The sequence below is a fragment of the Camelus ferus genome, chromosome 5, assembly GCF_009834535.1.
Source record: "Camelus ferus isolate YT-003-E chromosome 5, BCGSAC_Cfer_1.0, whole genome shotgun sequence".
In the NCBI taxonomy this organism is placed as follows: domain Eukaryota; kingdom Metazoa; phylum Chordata; class Mammalia; order Artiodactyla; family Camelidae; genus Camelus; species Camelus ferus.
Genome location: NC_045700.1, coordinates 62,726,958 through 62,745,887, shown reverse-complemented (window position 1 = coordinate 62,745,887; position 18,930 = coordinate 62,726,958). Strand labels below are relative to the sequence as shown.

Sequence of the window (18,930 nt, the reverse complement as noted above, 5' to 3'; positions counted from 1 at the left end):
TCTTGTTGTATAATTTTCCCATTCCAAATAGACAATGTATCTTTCAATGCAATGTGATAATCTTGCCTTCCATCTCCCTCACAGATGTAGTGTTGAAATTAATTCAATTTTAATCATCAAAGCTGTAAATGAATTGAGTTATTCATCAAGCAGTGAAATCTAAATGAACAGGCATTCTTGTTACTCATTTCTTCCTATATTCCCTGGAACTATCTTGCTCTCAACAAGGTCTTCTGATAGGCACAGTTCACAAATATACAGTGATCATAATTTATAAGCTACGACTCGATCATCACCTTCCTGTCTGGGTCACATGCATTATCCAAACTTTGTCAAATTACAAACATATTTGGATTCACTTTTTTTAGGCTGAATTTCATGAATAGTCTCATATACATATTTATTTTTTAAGCTTAGATGATAAAATTATTCAGGTAAATGTCTATGTTAAAAAAAAATCATGCTGTGTGTGATTAAATTTGATATGAAAACTCCCCAAAGTGAATTTTAAATTTAAAGTTACAGAGCTAGGTCTTCATGGGGAAACAAAACCAAAAAACCAAAGAAATGCACACACAATTAACCCTGACTTTCTAGGGAAATATTTCCTTGGTTTTATCATAGAAATACTTTAGGGATGGTGACTCAGTTTGTGAATTGAATGGCTTGTGACCTCACACTGGATGTGAAAGCTGGAGACAAGACAATCATGAAACATGTAATTAGTAGGTTATACATCCAGAAGTGATCAGTTCTGTAAGACTCACTTCTACAATGTGCAGTGAGTAGAAAAGGTTAACTCTACAGTATAAAAAATGTTAAGCATTTCTATTAGCCTCTTGTACTATTTGTGGTAGATAAATCACAAATTAATAATTCATTTCAAACATACAGTGTCAATGGTGAAACAAAATAAAGTTATTGATGTAACCATTAAATTCTCTCATAAGTTGTAATCATTGCGTAAAAACATAAACGGTGGTTATTTTATGACAAAATGTCTCTTGGCATTCATCCTAATTTTTTGTCAAAAGTCAATTTGATTCTGGAAGCCTGTGTGGGAAAAGCCACAGTCAATTTTTATTGTAAGTCACAAACTCAAAGGAGCTCTTTCATGAATAATAAGGAAAATATACCCTGGTTGAATGATAGGGAAACAAAAGGATATTGCCTTTCACTCCTTGTAATTTGACTCGATTTGTGCTTTTTAATTACTCCAATTATTTTCTAATAGTTCACCATTATTCTGATTAATTTCTAGCTACAGGGTCTTCAAAAGATTGTTATAAACCTAACTCTCTTAAATTGCTGCTTTCTTTGTTTTAGTAAGCACCAAGAAACTCATAAAACAAGTTTATTCGTGTCAAATTTTAGATTAAAAACAGATTGCTCCTTTTATGTGATAACAGAGTTGAAGCTAGATGAAGTCACCTCAATTATCACTGTCCCTGGGTTTTGTTGTACACTACCCATCTAAGATAAATAATTACCTAGGCCTTCTAACTTGCAAGCAATTCACACATTTAAAAGTCTATAATTTTCGGAATTTCTGCCTCCTTGCTGACACAATTAAAGTTTATTAGTATATATTGTAAATTTCTATTTTTTCCACAGAAATACTTGGTGCTATGTAACTGATAGAGAGATGACTTTCCAAAGTATAGAAATCTTAAGCAGTGTATTATTTAAATATTTAAAAGTAGGAATATTCATGACTATATTAATACTAAAGTCTGGTTAGGTTTTATAATAAATAACCACTAAAAATAATTTGATGTAAAAATAAAGTAGTTCTTAATGCTATTTCTTTTTGAAATAAGAAGAAATATATTATAAAAAGAATTAGGAAAAAACAAAAGCAATATAGATGGAATGCAAAAACAATTTGAATATCACCATTAACAACATTATATACATTAAAAAACTATGTATATTAGGTAGAGACAAAATGACTTGTTTTTATAACTTTCCTCATCTATCACAGGTGATATTTGTACTATACACACACATATACATAGTCCCATGTGTGTAAATACATACCATATTTTAAATTCTGAATATTGGGGACAATAGTTAACATATAATCAAAGTATATATTTAGAAGGAAGCATCTTTAGTCATGCAATAAGCTATTCATATCAAATTCAAACGTGTGGAGCACTGAGATGTTTAGCTTTATGCTGGCTTCTGCAGAAGATGTAAACTCTCTGTCAATCTGTCATGTGCAGGGATCACTCTAACACACGGACAGCAATTTATCCACATGATGTAACTCGTAGGACTCACTGTTATTTCACTGAGGACTTACCTAGGCAAAAGTGATCTGAGCTCTGAAAAGAAACTGAAGAGAAGAGGAAAAAAAATAGTTCTCAGGTTGTCTTTAAGAATTAAAATAGTTATAAGAAATAAAGGAATAATATTCTAGAAGAAGTGGTTTTGAGGCTTAGAGAAGCAGGGAAAAAACAAACCAAACAACGCAGTAGGTGTAATAGGTGTGTGTGATTAGTAACCAATAAGGAAACCAATAAGCTAGAACAGAGCATCTGTAATGCTGACTGATGGGTAATAAAATGATCATATTAAATTCTCGACTACTTTTGGAGCCAACAAAGAATATTTAAAAAAAATTAAAGCATAAATAGATAATATCATGTGATTAAAAAGGCAATCCCTTTTCTATTTCTACCCTTAACACTATAAATGGCTTAAGTTGCATCTGCGTCAATAAAAAATATAACCATCCAATAAAATTTTAATTGGCCTTGCAATTACTGAAATGTTCAAAGACACTAGTAAAAGGAAGAACTTTATCTCTCTTCAAAATCTCATTCAAGATTCTGATTGCATGGCACGTGGAACAATCATTAGATCTAGAAAGTATTTAGGAGAGAACTTCAAACTTTTTCATGTTAATTTTTCATATACCTTGTATTTATTTGCTAAAGGGATAACAGTAATTTCATAATTTTATAAAAATAATATGGTGATAAAAATCACAATAGTTTTTAAAAGCCAAATTAACATTATAAAGTCTGTTTCTTATCAGCAGAACATTTTTTAAAAAGTTTTTATGCTATTATTAATTTAGTTGAAAATACTACTTTATCCTTAATATTTTTTTAAGGAATGATAGCATCTTGTTATGGTGTCTTAGAACACTATATATTTGAAATTCTTGCCTTTTTAAGCACAGATTAATACTGTTTCCTTGTGTCATACAGAAAAAACAGGAACTTTCAGAATGGGTGAAGAAAAGCACAGGCACTTTCCTCAAAGAATTCAAAATAGTAATTTGAACCAATAGTAAGCTGAACCCTATTAAATGCTGATATTTGATTATTATTTCACCTAGAAAAAAGGCAATTCTGTATGGTTCAACCTAGAAATTATAAAGCATGATTAAGATAGTATAAAGGACTTGTGCATGAAAGAAAAATAAAAAGCAACATTCTGACTCAATACATAAACCTGTGGAAGTCTTACATTCATAGGTTTCTGTACATTGCTGGAAAAAACGGATAGAATGAACCATTTATTATTGTTGTTGTTGTTGTTGTTGTTGTTGTTGTTGTTGTTGTTGTTGTTGTTGTTATTTCTTCTTCTTGATTCCCTGCTTGACTGAGAAGGGTCTCGGGCAGGACCCAGTGAGGCTGCATTAGAAGCACTGGGAGTAGACCTGGGAAAGTCCAGTCCTGCATGGGGTCAGGACCACCACAACTGTCTGTCGGTTTCCCCATGGTCCGACTGCCATCTCTAGATTTCCTCATCACCCAGCCTCAAAAAATGTATGTCTGTGCATTCAGTGTCCTTGCTATTTCTTAAGTCCTTTCCCAACCTCTGCTGGAGCACTGGCCCAGCCCCTATTCCTCCCCTTTCCTCCTCATTCAGGCTGCTGCTGCTGTATCGTCTGTCCTTGGTTTCTGGGCCTTGATCCTCACATTCATCCTTGAGACTGTCATCACTGTCCACGGGCAACTGGGCATCACCCACAGGCCTGCTGGGATTTGCCAACACCTGCCCTGAATTCACATCAAAGGGGTCGATTTCCTCCTCCCAGGGCTCCCCCTTGTCCTTGCCAGGAGATACTTCTCTGCCGGGAGCAGCCACTCCAGGCTGCTGCCGGCCACATGCTTATCCAGAAGTTGTTGGTTCATGTCCAGCAAGCCCTGGCCCCACTTAAACTTCCACAGCCAAAAGACAGCAAGGTCCGAAAAGCTCCGGATGCAAAAGGTGGCAGCAAAAACCTCCACAGTGGACAGTTTGTAGGGTCGGCCATAGTTCACAGGGCTGGCAGCCGCTCAGCGGGCAGCAGCCACAAGAGGCTCTCTGGAATCTTCCCAAATGGTGTCTCCTCTAGTCTGGCACAGGAACGTCTATGACGGGGACCCCTGACAGTGTCCCCAGCTGCCTATCTGTGTGGGACATATGCTGGGCACCCACGAGGCTGAGCACAAGGCTGCTGGACCTGGGGCCCAGGCCCAGGCAGCACCCCAAGTCCAGGTGGGTCAGCTTGTGGCTGACTCTGTGTGGGGCATCACAGAAGACCAGATCCCACAAATCCTGCATGCAAGAGGGCCCCCACTGGGCCCTCACCACCATACTGCCAGGCTACCTATGGCTCCACAGACACTTGAGCATGGACCCCAGCAGCACTCGCACCCCTAGAACTCTCAGCAAGGCTGCCTCCTGCCCCCCAACCCCGTTTTGCTCCTGTGGCCCATGGCGGGGAGACAGAGAACCTGAACTACCTCTTTATCTCTTAAACTAAATAACTCTAATAATTAAGTAGTCTTTTGATTACCTCAAAACTATGCAGAATGCTGTACATATGTAAATCACTAAATAATGTTTAAATGTATTGATTTAACCAAAATGCTTTTTCACTCAACCTTCCCACCCCTCAATATCAAACACATATACACATTTAGATTACAGCATGTCTTTGCTTAGAATTTTATGGGAGATAACACAAATGGGAAATTTCAAAAATATTTTCTATATTATATTTGTACTTCCAATGGAATTGTATTTTGATAAGTTTGTTATGAAAAATACCAGTTTTCAATAATTGTAATTTCAGACTTTTGGGCAAGAGCTAATGAAAGATGTACAATTTAAAATGTCTAAACTGAAGTGTTTAAACATAAGTACGTCAAATCAGAACATTGAGATCAGTATCACAAAGCAGAACATTAAGATTAGTATCACAGAGAATGCATCCTGGACTAATTTTTCTGTCTTCACAAATAGATAATTGCATTTATCCAATAATTTCAATTATTTTAACACAACTGGCATTGTTTTAATCTCTCTCTACATTAGACTTTTATTTTTATTCTTGTAATGATACTTTCAGTGTTTCTTCTTCACTCTCAAAACTATGTCATAGTGTTAAATCACAATTGACTAAATATCAAAACTAGAAAACTTAAAAAGTATAGACTAGAAGAGAGAGAAACAGAAGGACAAAGAGAGAGGAAGAGAGAGAGAGAGATGCCCAGATGCCGAAAGACAGACAAAGATAAACGGGGAGTCAGCGGAAGGTTTTTTCACCTAGATTGTACAAGGCATGGCTTCGCTGGCTCTCTAAATAATCAGAATGGTACCCGAAGCACAGAAGTGCTCAGTGTGTATTTATTAAATATAAATAAAGATAAGCATTTTAGGAAGATACATATTGTGAAACAGGTTTAAATTAAAGAGGAACAACACTGGAATGAAAGTAACCTGTTAGAAAGCAAATGCATATTTATATATTTATACTTCAATGTCTTAACCTATAATAATAAATACAACAGAAAGAAAAGGACAAATGTGAATGTTACCTGACAAACATGACAGATAAGAAAATTGAAAAGAACTCTCATTTTACTCATAATTCGATTCTGAATAGGAAAATACGGTAATATTAACAGATAGTTCAAGGTAAGGAAATCATCTTGATTTTAAAAACCTGAATTTTGTTTGAATTGTTTTGTTGGAAGTGATGACTGGGTATTTACATACTAATTTTGAGCATACATTGAGTGTATTTAATTGTATTAACTTCCCCAAAAGCAGCCATTGAGAAGTTATTATTTTGAACATAGAATAGCCATTCTAAATATTTTACATTTACATCAAGAGACTTAGGAAGGAAAAGTTACACATTGGGAAAATCCTTTTGTATCTCTGCCTTGACATAAATTGATAAAGATTGATGAGAATTACTCTAGTGACAGTCCACTGTAGGAGGGACTTGAAAGCTTTATTACAAGTACACTGTTTTGCTTCCTTCTATGGTGTCTACTAAAAAATCTTAAGATCTTTCAATATTTTTGCAAATAAACCTAAGTCAAGTATACACATTAAAAAGAGTTTTCTATTATTGCTCAGAAGACTTGGAAAAATCCATCCTGACCATAAGACTAAATGGCTCTAAGGAATATATAACGTTTTTTTTAGGTTTTCTTAACTTGGATTGGTATCTTCTTACTTATTGTATAACTTCTTTCATGGAGGATCTTGCCAAGAAAAGAGGTATCCCATTTAAAATCTTCAGCTGATGATCCTTTGCATAGATAAAACAGGTTGGTGATAATTTTATCTATGCTATAAGAAAACATAAATTTGCTTTGATAAGTCATAACTGAAGTGCAACGCTGGGAACAGAAAGCACTATGCTAAACCAAATCACCAAATCAGAGTTTTGTGATTCAGTTTAAAATGGGATCTCAAAGGACAAAAAGCACCCTATTTCTGACTCTTTGGATGCCTGTTAGGCACAACTAACCACTCCGCACCACCAACATACCTCGCTGTCAGTCTTTCCCATATTAGTTAATGGCACTATCATCCACCCACATAGTCAGACCAAACAGCAAGAAGTCATTCCTATTTGTAACCCAACCCAGCTACAAGTCTTAACTGTTCTATCTCCAAAATAGATTATGAAATGACCACATTATTTCCACCTCCACTGATACTATGCTCTGTTGGAATAAGGTGAGACTAACTCCTTTTAAAATGTGCAATCAATTTCATATGCTCCTGTAAAGTGCCGCTATTACTTCCTCTTGTAATTGGAATTAAATGAAGACTTTTGCTGTGACCCACTGAAGGTATTGTATGATCTTCCCCTGCACTTCTCTCTGACCTTATCTGTCCTTCTGATTGTTTACTGTTCTTCTTTGGACTTGTGTCTGTTTCAGGATCATAACTAGCTTATTCCTGTCGAGTGACACACAGACAATGCCTGCCTCAGTAAACATTTTATGGACTCTAGTAATCAGAAACCCAGTAAATCATGCTTGAAGATTCCTAAATTGCTTAGTCAGAGTTTTATAACACTGTATTACTGTTGAAGTATAAGCACAGGTCTTCAGAGAGATGGCTAGAATGGGACAAATTAGAGTCCCTTGATAATGCAGACATTGCTCTGATCAGAATTTGAAACTTAAAGACTGTACATCATTTTCAGTTCCACAATCAAGTGTAAATTATGTAAGTCAAGGAGCAAATGCACATGCTTTTATAGATGTTACAAAAATGAGCCAGCAAATATCATTAGTTGATTCTGTGACTGATATTAACCACAGTTTTTAAAAAGTATTATCTAAGCTTGTCTTCTCATAAAAATTTCTGTTACTTGCTAATAAAAGCAAATATAAATTTGAAAATATACCAATAGATCTATGAAAACAAACATGTTGACCTAAAATTATCTATGGCTTTTATTTTGCTGTTCAAGTATTCTAAATTCCGATGTGATTTGAAAAATACAAGTAATCTGAACTGCCACAGAATATAAAAAGGTATGAAACGGCAACCAAGTCTACCCTATTTTTTCAGATGCTTGTTAATTTTGTCCAGTGTGGATAAAGAATGAGACGGTATAGTTAAAAAATTATTGTATCTGCTATTCACTATAATCTTTAAGGGTTTTGATTCAGCTGTATAAAAACAATAATCCAGGCAGAAAATTAGCAAATGGATTTGAAACTCATATTTTTTCCAGTGAAATTATCTTATAATCGTTTGGAAGAACTGAACATTTCTGCAAATACACAGATCTGCAAAGGGCAAAATTTACAATTATATAAACACCCATCGTCCAGTGATTAATATGAATAAAATGGTAAAATACAATTTTAAAATGGAAGTTTATAAACTTACAATAGTGGCATGTAAGAAATGGTAAGATTTTAAAACATAATTTTTAAAAAATCACATGGGATGCCATTATATATATATCATATAGTCTTATAATGCACTCTATTTTTTTTTATCAAATCAGCTGTTAAACTGAATCCTTGTGGAACAACTTAAACCCTGTTTATTGTCATATCTAACAGATGTTCCTATAAGAATTATGTTTTCCAGTTTGTGTACTGTGAGTGCTCATTTCGTTCCATAATAATCGATCCCCATGACTGAGGAATTCAACTGCTTTGCTCTGGAAATTACTAGCATACTTTGGTTTCTTTTCAAAGAAAAGCATCCTTTACAATCATGGCATTTGCTCTGAATGGGACAAGATCCATATTACTCTTGAAAGCGACCCTACTATGATACCCAGGATCATGCGAATATTCAGAAGGCTTTCTTGGATAGGAGCTCCTCCTCTGATTAACAACTATCCTTGCAGATTTCAGGTCACATTTCTTTATATAGGAAAAAAAAATCTGGTATGTTTTAGTGGAAGGTGAAACATACTTAAAGTGTGGGGAGACCGTCAAGCAGAGTGGTGGAAAGTTAAGCTAGAGAGAAAGATAAAGGGTATCTAGATAATAGGTAGCTCTCAATCTCACAGAAAGTTTAGACGTAAAGCACTAAGAGTTAGGACATTAATGAAGCTCTGCTGATTTCTAACTACGCTTCTCTCTTCAGGTTTTGAAACTCTAATCATTCTTGTTCCCATAAGTGGATACTGCTAAACGAGGTTTTATGGTTAGCCATCAGGATGTTCCTAATTTGTCTGAACCTCTTAAATGGAACATGAATGGTTCATATGAATCTTTCTGAGTCGATAGCACCATGGAAATAAGCCATGTTGAATATGGTGAGTGGGAATAAATAGTACAGAATTATCTTTGAAATCTAGTAATTATTATTCATAAGAGATCTTTTTTTTACCTTTTTATTGATCTTATATGCTCTCTAGCTCAACTATTGGGCTGTTCGTTGTTGAAAGAAGCCCTAATTGTAACCTTATAATGTAAAATATTGAAAGTATTACAAAATATTGAAAGAATTCCATATTGTAAATTATATGGAATAACTGAATTAATAAATACTGTAAAAATTATCTGGTGTCATGGTCCACACTGTTTTTTTTACTACATCTCTCTAGTTTTTCTGACTCAATTTTCACCAATTTCTGAAATAATTCCTCCAGTTCATCACATTCACCATGTCTAAATCCCAATTTTCCTCATTTCTCATAAGTTCTATTGCAAAAACCTCCTAAACAGGATCCTTGTCTTGACTTTTTTTCCTAAAATAAAAACATTATGTTTCTCTTTACATAAAAATATCTGCTGATTTACCATTTCCTGTAAGATAAGTCTATATCCCTGTCACGGCATATAAGCCCCTTTAGAATCTTGCCTTAACAAATCGTCATTTGATTTTTAATCATTTCATTACATGAACTCTTTGATCCAATCGCACTAAATGGCTTCAGTCCTGCCAGAACACACTATATTATCATGAAACACAGTATAGTGTTGTGGTCAAGAGTCCAGATCTTGATGCCAGATTGCCTGAAGTTAGACGTATGTAAGCGTACAACAGTGGCTGGTACGAGGTTGGCTAGTAGAGTAATATGATAGCTACTCCTGTATACTATAACCACTCTTTTCTCCCTGGATCTGCTTAGCCTGCCTTCCTTCTGCTCTAGGACATGTCTGCTCATCCTTGCAAAATTTAGCTTAAATGTAACTTCATGCAACATGTTATCTCCAATCTTGCCAGCTATTATCCTATAATACTTAATGCATCTTTATTGTAGCATTTTTTCACCTTGTAGCATTGTGATCTGTTTCTGTTTTTTCCCTACCACTGCACACTTGATTCATTAAATTGTGGAGGCCAATTTGTAATTTTAGTAAAACTCGTACATAGCATATTACTTGGCACATGGAAGAATTTCCAATAAATATTTGTTAAACTAGGGTAAAATAATGCAAAAATTAAACCACATTGCTTAAAATACAAAAACACTCAGTTCCAACATACATCAAAGGAACACTTCTATACTTTGTTACAGTGTGCTTACTGCATGTCTCTATCAGAGCATTATTAATATACACATTATATCAATACACTTAGCATATGTATTTTCTTCATGGTTTTAAGCTTTCCACAGGAGTTCCCTCTGAAAATAGCCCCACAAAATCTGGTCAATTTTACCTTGAAATTTCTGTAGAGGCTAAATTATCTGAGTGGATTGCTGGTCATAATTTTCTTGAGAAAGAATAAGGTTTCTAAGTGTACCTGTGACTTAGAACAAGTAGTAGTCAGAAAGTGACCCCCGTCCTACTTGAGATCTGATTTTTCTAGCATTTTTCTCGGTACCCATACTGTTATGTTTCTTTTTCCCACGTGTTTTCTTCTTCTTCTTAACTCTTCTACCTCTCATTTTATAGTTACCTATACAATTCTAATAGGGTTTCTAAAATCTTAATTAAAAATTGTTCCTTTTAGCATTCTATAGATTGGGGAATAAAATCAATATAGACAATGCATTTTATCATGCCAGCTAATTACCTGCAAAATATTTTATTTTTACTCCTCAAACACCAGTAACCATAAAAATGCAATTCTTTCCTAAAGTTACATCAAGATGAAAAAATATCTTTAAGTTATTTTAATATATATGTAACTTAAGTATATTTGTTGGAAATATATATGTAACTTAAATATTCTTTTGGAAATATATGTATATACATATATATACACACACACATAAAATTGTGCCATTGTATTAAATACACTGTTCCAACCATTTACATTCTAGTTACTTGTTAATAATGAATTTTTATACTGAAATGACATTCTGCTACTGATATGGCCTATTATTTTGAAACTAAGCCATATGCCCTTTATTGAGATATTCATATTATTTAACAAACAGGACTATGAAAAACACTGCTGAATTGAAGGAAAGATTTCTAAAGACTTAGAAAATAGATTACATTAGATCAATGTTCTAACGTCAATCAGTGATATTTCTAACAGACCAATTCAAAATCACTAGCAGCTTTTGTGGTACTATAATAACCTCACATAAATAAATTGTTGCAATATATATGATGCATGTAAATAAGAACTAAAAGAGGGTTTTCCAAATCAGAATACGTAAGGTGAAAGGGGTACCTTAAAACTTAGAGGTAAGATTTTATTTTAAACAGTGCTGCCTTAACAAAACAAAATAAAACAAAATAAAAAACATAAATTTTCAGTGTCCACTTCTGTGAATTTCAGAGACATCAGTGAGAATCTCCAAGTCTACGACTTATCAAATAAAGAATATTGGGTTTTGATCAAGAATGCCTGCTCTAGGTTTATATCTCATTGTTCGGAACGGTTAGAAGGGAGTTCAATTAATCATTCATTCGCCAACAATCAACTATTAGTTTCTGTCATGTAGCAAGCACAGTGCTGGGCCCTGACATAAATTTATTTGAGACCTGAACTAACTTTCAAGAAGTCACAGTTTAGTGTGGGAACATAATTCTAAAATATCACATCATGCTGTGATTAATGCTATCATCACGGTTATATATTTTAGTAGCATTGGGCAGGAAGTAAATAACATCTCCTGGAAAAAAATTGTGGAAAGGTAGACTACCAGGGAGCATAAAGTTGGGAGAGAGAAGAAAAACATTGCACAGGAGGTAGAAGTGTCAGTTTGGAATCCTTTACACCAGCAATCCAGGTAGCTAATCAAATAATCTGAGCTGTGCCAATGGATTAATTGATTAGACACTGCTCCTTTATCCTATGCTCTTTAAAGAGCCTTTTCCAAAAGCAGTACCTTGACAGCAAGAAAAAAATAATAGGTCATCCAAATTCTATTGTGGGCAAATTTTAGAGCACGGAGGAAGCATACCTATTCTCATGTACTGTATCTGTAAAAATGGTGTTTTTGAGCAGCAAGTATAGGATAACACTTCAAATCTTATTGCAAAATGAATAAAGGAAATCTAAATTTAGCAAAAGCTCTTTAACATGTGTTTTTGCTCAAAAGCAGAGGATATACGTTCCCATTACAAATAACTTCTTAGAGTCTATCTACATAAATTACATTATGGTGACTATAAATTTAAGCAACAGCTCTGGCTGTTACTAGTTATTCTTCTTACAGGCAGCACTAACTGAGTAAACACAGATTCATAAGACTATATGTGTTCACTGTAATACAAGTATAAGGAGAGAAAGAAAGAGAGGGAGAGAAGAAATGTCCAAAGGGCACTAATCAGGTACTAATAAAGGTACTAAGTAAGGAACGTACTAAGAGATGCAGAGGGTACAAGGAGCAGGCTTGCAGATAAAAGTCCCCACATTGAATAAGCACACATTTGAATGTTGTGCTTTGTGAAATTAGACATACATTTTAATAATTGCTTTTAATGATTATTCATGAATGAATTATTAATTAACTCTCTAGACTAAAAATATCACTCCATGCTTGCTAAATAACACTTCCTCAAATGAAAAAAAAAAATTTATGAAAAGGATAAACCCTTTCTCATCATTAGGACTTCTGTAAAGTCTTAGTATTTGATCTTGCTGTAATTAATGCTTGGTTTGTTAGAACATTTCCACATCACAAATTACAGCATTCAGGTTCATGGATGGATATAATGTACACAGAGAAGATGAATTACTTTGCAGTGAATAATACAATTATACATGTCCCAATGTATGGCCTTGCATAGAAGTCTATGCAAATGTTAGCTTTAAAAAAGGGTTTTCCTTTCAATCTTTCCTGAGATCACTAATTGTTCTGAAAATCTGGGCCTGTATTAAGATGTTCTGAGTTAGGGGGTATAAAAATTCCCACCAGCTTGTAGAAAACAAAAAATAGATTCTCAAATGATCACAAAAGCTATTTTTTCCTGCTTTTACTAGAAAATAAATTCAGAGTCATGCTAGGCTATATGTATGCTAAAGAGCAGGTCAATATATTTCAAGGTTTATAATTTATGGCAATTGCCCACTTTAAAAAAAAACACAATTACCCAAAACCAGTTAGAAATAACTTATTTATTTTCTATAATTTCCCTATTATAAATTTTTTTTCATTAGTAATACAATTTGTGTTATGTGTGTGTTAAATCACTAGACTTTCTTGATTTTCCTGATAAACTTCAAATGGTGGAGGGGAATTAGACCAACCTTTCGTCATGGACCTACAATGTAGAAAATATTTCCTGACTAGGTATAAGAGGAACGGCACAATTTTAATGATAAACTCAAATACATTACCCTGTTTGTGGTTGTGCTGTGGAATAGATCAGTCAGAAGGTGAAATCTTAACTGACTTCCTAACGGTGTTCCTTAAACGTGACGGCGTAGTGAGAATGAGTCAGTCAGAAAAGGAGTAAAAGAATGAATTCTCTTGAATTGTAATTGGAGTCCTGTGTAAGCTAAGCCTTTCTATTTCAACATAGAAGGCTTTGGTCTTCTCTCCTACCTCTCAGAATCACAGACCCTCAGAACTGGAAAGACCCCAGAGAAGATCTACTGCAACCCTCAAGAACATGTCAGGGAGGTGGGTACAGCTCAGTGCTAGAGTAAACCCTTAGCCTGTACGAGGTCTTGGGTTCAAGCCCCAGTACCTCCATTAACAAACTGAATTAAAAATTACCAAAAATAACATGTTAGACACATGATCATCTATATTTCTAAGAATAGGCACGTCTGTTTCTGTTTTGTAAATACATTCATTTGTATTGTTTAGAGTTCATATATAAGTGATACTCTACAGACTCTCTGACTCATTTCACTAAGCATAATATTCTCTAGGTTGATCTATCTACTTGCAAATGGCAGAATTTCATTCTTTTTAATGGCTAAATAATATTCCTGTGTGTATGTGTGTGTGTGAGAGAGAGAGAGAGAGAGAGAGAGTTCATTATCCATTTATCTCTTGAGCATTTGGGTTGCTTCCACATCTTGGCTCTTGAAAGTAGTGCTGCTGTGAACATTGAGGTGCATGTATCTTTTCAAATTAGTGTTTTTGTTTTTTCTGGATATATACCCAGGGGTGGAATTGCTGTTACCAAAGGAAGGAGGGAAAGAGGGAGGGACAAATTAGTGGTATGGGATTAAGAGATATAGATTACTATGTTTAAAATAAATAAGCAACAAGAATATATGGTAAAGCACAAGGAATGATAGCCATTAATTTGTAATACTTTTAAAGGAATATAATATGTAAAAATACTGAATCACTATGCTGTACACCTGAAACTAATATAATATTGTAAATCAACCATATTTCAATTAAAAAAAATAAAAGGAATTGTGGTAAGTTCACTAGCCTCTTGCAATTTTAGGAAAATTTTTTTTTAATTTTAAAATTACATTAGGTGAGATGCCAATAAAAACTATTCTCTGTAATTTCTCTCCTAAATGTATAAATGTAGAATATGAAAGACTTCTAAAATTCCACCCCTAAGAGATTTCCACCTTTTATATACATTTATACAATTTTTTTCCCAAAAGTACTGTGCATGTTCTACAACTTTTTATTTTCACTAACTATATTTGAATAAAACCTTTTCAGTAAAAGTAGAACTAGCTAATTCATTTATATAATTTTCTACTATTAAAATGTATATATTAATTTATTTGGGAATGAGATTTTGATTGTTTCCAAATTTATACTATGATTAACAATGAAAAATTTCTTATACATATATTTTTGCCCAGAGTGTTGTTTTCTGTGGTATAAATTCCTAGAAATAACTGAGTAAAATAATGTCTTTTTAAAAAAATAGATATCGATACTCTGCATCCAAAAATGTTGTATCAGTTACAACTCTCGGTATATATAAGCAGACATCAAAATCTTCACTCTGATTCTCCAAGTCATTCAATGAAGACTTTAAGATTGTATGATATGAATGTGTTAAAAATAATTCCCTGTTTTGTCAAAAAAGAAACAAAACCCTAATTTTGTTAGTTACATTTATTTACAATGAGGAATAAGGACTAAATAAGGTATTTTGATATCAGCCTCTAGTTCTTCTTTATTGAGCCAATAAGAACTCTAACGAACTCACTAAACCATTGAGATCAGTTTATTTTTCAGCTGTGTGTCCAATTAATTCCCCTCCTACTATACTATCTTCTCTTGACCAGCACTTCTTACTTTCAGAGGGCTGTTTTTTTTTTTTTTCAGTTAAGTCTTGATATTTGCTTATGTAATTGCCTAAAACTATGTCTTCAAATGATGAATTTTAAATGACTTAGTGAAGGTGATATTTTCCCCAATAAAGCAGGTGAAATTTAGCAGGTGACCTTATACCACTTCTCTATCTCTACTCTCAATACATTTTATCTGTATAATCCCTTCAGGGACCAGTGATCTTCTCCGTACTAGAGTGATGCCTTAGGGTAGGTAGAGTTCTTTCCTTTTATGAGCGAAAATTTGACTTTTTACTGCTCAGTAATTTCATGCCCTGCATCTACTATCTAGTATTACAGTATCACAGGGAGTCCTCTTCAGCAGGTTAGTCATCCTCCTGTAGATGAGACATTTATTTCTCACTTGAAGCCAAAGAATTTCAGCTATTCCCTCTGATCACAGAATTATGTCACATCTTTTATTATGTGAAAATATAAACCAGTTCTTTTACTGCCCCAAATTGTTTTTATTAACCCCCAAATATGTCAAATTGCCAAAATAATGTTTTGCAGGAAGTTTTTTCAAAGACCACATAATATGTGCACTATATTTCCAGTGAAAAGTTATAACATGCATTGTCATGCTTAAAATGCAAATAAAAATACAAATAAAGTGCTTTTAATGTGAGCAGCATGCAGGTCACGTCTTATCCAAAGCAGACATATCTGCATTTCTTTGGTTGTTGGCTATTAATATTTCATTAATTTTCAAGCTACTGCAAATTCCCCTTGAGATATCATTAATAAAATACCATCCATATCAGCAAGATTATAGTCAAAGTAGCCAAACTACAGAATCCATTTAATTACCTAGAAATTTTAACAGTGCTATGCACTTGCTTTAATTTAAAGCACTGAACAATCTGATGCTTTGATGATTACAAAGGGTCTTTAGCTTTCTCTATTTTGTTGATAATTTTAATTATTTCACATACTTTTCCCACTTAGATGCATTCCTTTGGTTGCTCTTCTAGAATAATAATGAGCCAGTTTTGAGAAAAAATAAATGAGTAAATAAATACTTATAAAATAAATTTAAGAATGGACAAATTTACAGGCACTTAACATTCACAATATCATCACTTTTCTCCTCAGTTTCCCCAGTGACACATAAAATTTTTCATCAAGCAATGTAGTCAATAAATTAATAGCATTAAATTTTGCCAAAATATTCAAATGTTCAGAACTGCCTCATCCTCTGCCCATCCTAAGAATACCAATTTTCCTGATTCTGAATAATTCCTTGCATACATGAGTAGGCATTTTGGATTTAGATATTAAAGCAATTCCTAATTTTACTCTAACCCTATCTCACATACAGTCATGCACCTGATCATACTGCATTCACGTAAAGAATGGCAAGACAGAGAAAAAAAATGAAGCACATTTTTACGATTTTTTTTTCAGATGTGTATGCAGGCTGAAGCCTCGTTCATTTGAAAATTTTACCAGGTTATATAGAACAATTAAAGTTTATTCTCCTCAGTTAATACATTTTTTTCCCCTCAGCTTGTTATTTTCCTGGATAAATCTCTGAATCAGTGTGCTCAGTGAAAGAAACCAGTCACAAAAGTGTGCATATTGTGATTGTATTTATATAAAGTTCAAGAACAGGCAAAATATATTTATGTTGATAGGAATTAAGTAGTGGATTCTATGGAGGCAGCTACTGAATGGGAAGAGGCATGAGGGAACCTTCTGGAGGTGATGGGAATACTTTTCATCTTCACATATAAATACACATATGAAAATATCAAGCTTTAAATGGGACACGGATGCACCTTCCTCTATGTAAGTTATAGCTCAGGTTTTCAAATGTTTTTCTTTGGTGCCAAGAACAAATATTGAAGTTTAAGTGAAAAAGACATTTCAATAAACTTTTGTATCCATTTCCCTGTTTCTGCTTTTACTCTTCCAGTTCAAGCCCTATTTATTCCAAATCTTAACCACTGAAAACCCTATTGAATCCAAGGATCATAATTTGTTCTCTCTTTCTTCCTTAATTATTGAACCCCTAATTTTTACATCTGTTAACTTCCTTTTAATTAATTGTCATCATAAGTGAATAACTTTGGATAATAGAATATAGGTGGATGAGGTGTGTATAACTTTCAGGAATAGTACAATTAAGGAAGAGTATGTACTCTTTTTTTCCATTCCTCTTTCCTGTCAGCTAGAATTATGTAATTGTAGTTAGCGTTCAAGTAACCATATTGGACCATCGCAGAATTCATGTGCTCAGGATGGAGGAGGAGCTAGACAGAACTGTGGGGTCATAATCCCAGGAGAGCCATCTCAGCTCTGAAATACCTATCTCCAGATTTCTTTTACTTGAGAGAGAAATATATTTTTGTTTTATTTAAGCTACAGTTAATTTATGGGCTTTTTTGGTGACCAGTAGCTGAATCTAAAGTAAGTTGATAAACTTGATATATAAGCTTTTTTCCTATCAATTCTTTCTCACTATAATCCATCATTCAAACATACTATAGAAGTTTTTCTGACAATATATCTGATCATGATCCCTCCTCCACTGAATTTTCTTCCTCTTATTCAGAAATATGGCCATTATTCTAGGCATAGTAATATTGCTATTATTAAATAATCATCTTACAAAAGAGAGTGCAAAATCTGATTTTGCATTTTTAAATTAAATATCAATTTGTATAGGAAATGAAAACCTGAAGATACCCACCAAAATGGAAGTGCTCATTATTTTGGGGTTAGAAAATAACAGTTAATATTTCTATTTGTATTGTATTTTTCTGAATTTACTAAATTTATGACAATAAATATGCATCACTGTAGTAATTAAAACAAATAACTTTCTCAGAAACAAAATTAAAATCATTCATGATTTCATAAAATTCATAAACTTCTCTAACATTTAAAATTTAAAGAGACGTTTCCATTAGTGACAGTAACAAATCAAAATTGCCACTCTGATTCTAACCATCCCCCATTTTTCTAGAGGCTTAACTAATAAACTAAAGGAAAGAAAAATAAACTTATGCAAACAATAGTAACATGAAGAAGTAACATTCATTGAGTACTTAATTCTAACAGGCTGTCTTCTAAGTACTTTTACATCTGTTGATTTATGTGTGACCACTAACCCTCTATGAGAAAGAACTCTTAATGAGAGGTAAAGACCTAAGGCACAGAGAGATAAGTCATGGTAGGGCTGATGTCTTAACCCAAGTTATCTGGTTCAAGATTCTGTACTCTTATCTCCATTTTTTTACCCCTGTAGCCACATGCAAAATGATTGACAAAAATGATGACTTAATATCACAGATTTTTGTATGGATAAAATGCATAATAACAAAGTTATATGCAAACCAAGAAAAATATTTGTAACATTTATGATAGAATATATAGGAAATTAATAATCTTAAGGCACTTCTATAATTCAAAAAAAGATGAAAAATAAATACTCTATAGAACAGGAAAAGACAAACAAGTGGTTTTCAAAGAAAGCAATATCCAAATAAAATAATGTTTAACCTCACTGATAATCAAATACTCACA

The 18,930-nt window shown here is 33.6% G+C and overlaps 1 protein-coding gene, 1 long non-coding RNA gene and 1 pseudogene across 8 annotated transcripts in view; 1 reads left to right on the top strand and 2 right to left on the bottom strand.

The window, feature by feature from the left end:
- The window catches only part of ERBB4 (erb-b2 receptor tyrosine kinase 4), a 982,069-nt gene that overhangs the window by 379,557 nt on the left and 583,582 nt on the right, over positions 1 to 18,930 (bottom strand). The window lies entirely within an intron of this gene.
- On the bottom strand, positions 3,760 to 4,888 carry LOC116663718 (annotated as a pseudogene).
- Positions 6,586 to 18,930, top strand: part of LOC116663719 — a 35,846-nt gene continuing 23,501 nt past the window's right edge. For both annotated transcript variants that reach the window (XR_004320007.1, XR_004320006.1), the window contains exon 1: positions 6,586 to 7,100. This is a non-coding gene — a long non-coding RNA (uncharacterized LOC116663719). The remainder of the gene's footprint in view (positions 7,101 to 18,930) is intronic.